This window comes from Emys orbicularis, chromosome 18 (genome assembly GCF_028017835.1).
Source record: "Emys orbicularis isolate rEmyOrb1 chromosome 18, rEmyOrb1.hap1, whole genome shotgun sequence".
Lineage (NCBI taxonomy): Eukaryota > Metazoa > Chordata > Testudines > Emydidae > Emys > Emys orbicularis.
In genome coordinates, this window is record NC_088700.1 from 109,398 (window position 1) to 113,948 (window position 4,551).

The 4,551-nt window shown below is 53.3% G+C and overlaps 1 long non-coding RNA gene across 1 annotated transcript; it reads right to left on the reverse strand.

Moving 5' to 3' along the window:
• Positions 1-2,492: 2,492 nt before the first annotated feature.
• Positions 2,493-3,735, reverse strand: LOC135891170 (uncharacterized). The gene is made up of 3 exons (XR_010562256.1): positions 3,655-3,735; positions 3,172-3,289; positions 2,493-2,574 (listed from the first exon to the last, which is right to left on the reverse strand). It is a non-coding gene; the product is annotated as an uncharacterized LOC135891170 (long non-coding RNA).
• Positions 3,736-4,551: the final 816 nt, after the last annotated feature.

A 4,551-nucleotide genomic window follows, 5' to 3' on the forward strand; every position in this document is an offset into this window, starting at 1 on the left:
GCACGTGGGTGCACCTAACCCTACTAACAGGACCGCGTCACAAGTAAGAGAGGTCTTTTCTGGTAAAGGTAGGGGGCACAAAGTTGTCATTTTCTTGGTGGGGTAGGAGGTAAATCGGGAAGGGTGTCGCTGAGGGATGGAGGATTGATTGGAAAGGGGACACTCAGCAGGATCCCTCCCTTACCTGTTCATTTCCAGATCTTTTCACATTGGGGACTCCCCCCCTGCCCCATTGTGTACAGGAGGAGTATTTTACTAAAGAAAGGGTGACTGCCCTGTAATCAGGGTTCAGGTCGCTTTCCCTTTTCTCCTCTCTGCATTGGCCCTCTTCACGCCAAGGTCCAAAGTGAGCTCCCTCTAACTAGGGGGTGGGTCTTTCCCTGCCTTTCACAAGGTAACACTGCCATTTGGAAGGTAGTTCTAGAAACCAGCCTCTTGAGAGGGTTCAGGGTTTGTCCTACTAGCTGTCCCGTGCCCTCCTCACTCACTCACGCACTCAGCCAAGTCAAAGCCCGCGTCCTCTGCATCCACCTGGACCCGCGTTCTGCCGCAAGCTCTCCTGCGCTCTGAAAGAGATCGGTGCCGAAAAGTAGGTATTGGGGTCATTTCCGGCAGGGCCGTGTACCTTGCCAATGTAATCTGAATGTACACTGTACACGTGCTCTCTACTGAGCCACACCTAACCCGCTTCACCTCTCTCTTTCTAGCAACTCAAAGGACAAAATGGACAAGACGACACAAGCACCAAAGAAACTGCAGGAAAAGGGAAGAAAAAGCCACGGACAAAGGCTGCACACACCGCACACACCGCACCCCTGTACCGTGGGCTCGGGTTCGACACTTCTCCGCACAGGCTTAATCCCCCTTCAGGTGCCCGGTAAAAGGATCTCCCTGTAAACAAGGATCAAGGTCCATTCCTTGCCAACCAAAATGCTTTATGGGTCCCTTCCATAGCTGAGGCTGAGCGACCCCCCTTTAAAAAGGGTTGAGGTCTCTCTGGGTTTGAGCTCCTTAGGACCTAGCCTTTAAAATGCCCCGTGCCGTTGACCTCTCCCTGTCAGAAGGGTGCAGGTCTCCCCTTTCTAATTCCTCTTGGGCCGTTGGCACTCGCTGGGCAACGAGACCACCCACTTCTGAGGGAAGGGAGGTCTCTCCTTTACAGCGCTTTTCGCTCTGGCCCATTGGAACGCCCCTGGCTTAAGGACCACCCTGTAAGGAGGGTTTCGGTCTCCTTTGCCATGCAAATTAAGCCACAGGTCACTTTGACAAGCCCGGCAAAATGACCGCCCTGTAACCAGGGTGTAAGGTCTTATACCTCTCACGCTTAAGCTAGGGGAGCCTTTCTGTGCCTGCGGCTGAGCGACTCCCCCTGACCACACACCCCTTGAGAAGGGTTGAACTTCTGTTTCTCTTAGTCACAGTAAATTCCCACAGAATGATTTCTACTTGGCTTTTTTGAGATTTGAAGTGAAAGCTTACTTGGGACCTATCCCGGTCAGATGGAATATGGTGTGGCGAAGGGGCGGCTGTAAGGGGATGGCGGAGGCCGTGGATAATTCGCCCCTTTTCTCAAAAAAGCCAAGAAATGGCCCAACCAAGCAAATGTCACAAAGTCTGGAAATGAACAGCTGAGGTGGGGGGCTCCTTTCAGACCCTCACTTCCGTCTAATCCTTCCTCAAGTCCTTTTGCCCTGCCCAATTTACACCGCTCAACCAACCACAACTTTCACCCTTTGTTTTCTTGTGCACAATAAAGAACACTGTCGGACTGATGAGTGTCAACTGTAGGGATTCGGACAGCTCCGTTAGTTGTGTCCGAATTCCAGGCCTTGTGTCTCTTTGGTGATAAAGAGAGGAGATTCCTCGGGCTACGTTCGAAGAGATTCATGTGGCGGTCCTTTCTGAAATGTGTGGATGTTGAGATGTTGTAGGTAGATGCGGTGGTATTCAGAGCCGGCACGTGGGTGCACCTAACCCTACTAACAGGACCGCGTCACAAGTAAGAGGGGTCTTTTCTGGTAAAGGTAGGGGGCATAAAGTTGTCATTTTCTTGGTGGGGTAGGAGGTAAGTCGGGAAGGGTGTCGCTGAGGGATGGAGGATTGATTGGAAAGGGGACACTCAGCAGGATCCCTCCCTTACCTGTTCATTTCCAGATCTTTTCACATTGGGGACTCCCCCTCCCCCCGCCATTGTGTAAAGGAGGAGTATTTTACTAAAGAAAGGGTGACTGCCCTGTAATCAGGGTTCAGGTCTCTTTCCCTTTTCTCCTCCCTGTATTGGCCCCCTTAACGGCACCCGACATAGTCCCTCTGCAGAGTAGACTCTTGCCCCTCCGCAGCCTTGATACCACAGAGCCCCTACCCAACGTGGAAGCACACGGTCTGTGAAGAAAACTAGAGGGAGCACACATGAGGAATTCAAAGCACTGACCTCTTACTCATAGCCAATTATGAACAGTCCTCAGGTTTCCGCCTCCCAGATATCTGCTTAGAAGGATGTCCAGGTTGCTCAGGTCCACTTGTGCCAGCTTCTTCTGTGGCTGGGGCTCCTGGCCAATTCCTCTGCAAGCGCAGCTTCAAAAGCCAAGCATGAGCCATCACTACACAAATCTCTATTGGTGTGTGAAATCTTGCCCTCATCCCTGCCTCCCTCTCCCATCCCATCTACATCAGCCCCACTGGATGAACAGAAACTGAGTGATCATTTCTCTCGTGGAGCAACAGTGACACCAGGTGGCCTGCCAGGGGAATGCACAAAGCATTTCCCTTAGGCAGTAACAGTGCCACCAGGTGGCCACTCGGTGTAATTGCACAGAACATGTCTCTCATGAAGCAAAAAGGAGACTGCGTGGCTACCCCGGGTAATCACAGAGCATTTCCTTCATGGAGCAATATTGACACCGGGTGGACACTCTGTATAGTTGCACAGAGCATTTCCCAAATAAAGCAACAGTGACACTGGGTGGCTAATCCAGGTAATGCACAAAGCATTTCCCCCATGGAGCAACAGTGGCACTGGGTGGACACCTGGGGTAATGCACAGAGCATTTCCTTAAGGAGCAACAGTGACACTGTGCCGTGATACAGCAGGGCCAGAGAGCAGCAGGAGAATGGTAGAAGAAAACTAGAGTGGTACGGATGAGCAATAGAGTGCCATAATTGTTCACTCACAGCCAGTCATGGAGAAGACAAAGCGGAGGACTGTTCATCTCTGCTTACAAGGATGTCCAGGCTGCTCAGGTTCACTTCTTCCAGTTTCTCCTCCGGCTGGGGCTCCTGGGCGATTCCTCTGCAAACACAGCATATAACCCAAGCAGGAGCCATCACTGCCCAAAGTTCTACTGGTGTACGAGATACTGCCCTCCCTCTCCCATCCACTGTACATCAGCCCCACTTGATGAACAGTGACAGTCAACTCCCACAGTCACCCCCACCACTACCAATGGAGGATCTAGTACCATCATGCTTCTCTTCCCCCTCCCAATGCCCCATTGGGTTGCAGACGCCCCAGACCAAGCCTGTGAGCATGCACCATTGCCCATGTTCTATGCAAGGAGACAGGACAAGGGGAGAGAGAGAGAGTATGTTGGCCAACATATGAGAGCTCAAAGAGAGACACATAGGAAGAAGGACAAACTCACCACCTGTACTCACCTTTCCGGTTCCAGGCCTCTGCTCAGGTGAACATGCTCCTCCCTGTCCAAGAAGATCAGCTGCTCCCAAGATAGGGAAATTCTCCCTCTGCACCCAGAACAAGGAGGAAAACTTTTATTACAAACCGAGCCCCACCTAAAGGGAAGCAGATGTTTGTACTCAGCCTTTACCACACATGTATCTTAGAGGCCACCTGGGGTATTTCTCAGAATGTAGTTGCCCTGGACCAACAGTGACACCCAGTGGCCAATCACGGCAATGCACAGAGCATGTCCCCCAGGCAGCAGCAGTGACACTTGGTGGCCACTCGCGGCAAAGCACAAAGAATTTCCCTCGTCGAGCAACACAGACACTACGTGGCCACTCAGGGTATGGCAGAAACCATTTCCCCCCCACAGCGCTGCAGTGATACTCGGTGGCCAGCCGGGGTAATGCCTGTGCTGTCTGCCTTGGACCATCAATGCCATCCGGTGGCCAGGCAGGGTAACATACAGACTGTGTTTCTCCTGGAGCAGCGGTGACACCCGGTGGCCAGTTGGGGAAAAGCGCAGCGTGCATCTGCCCTGGAGGAGCAGTGACAGCCTGTGGGCAGCAGGGGCAGCACCAGCCCCTTCCTCATTGGGGGAGCTGAGGTGGGGTAGACAGAAAATTGTGGCAGTTGCATCCCCACCACCACCACGAGGCCTCACCCCTCACTGAAGTGCAAGTTCCGCCTCCTCCCCTCAAAGGCTCCGGCCCTTCACCAGCCCAGAGGCCAGAAGCCAGAGCCAGGCAGGGTAGGGCGACTGCTGCGCTAGGTGGCGCAATGATGCAGGCAGCCACAGCGCTCCCCACTCTTGTCCTTGTGCTGGGTGGGGTCCCGGGGCTGTGGCTGCTCCTCAGTTCCCGGCCGCCCTT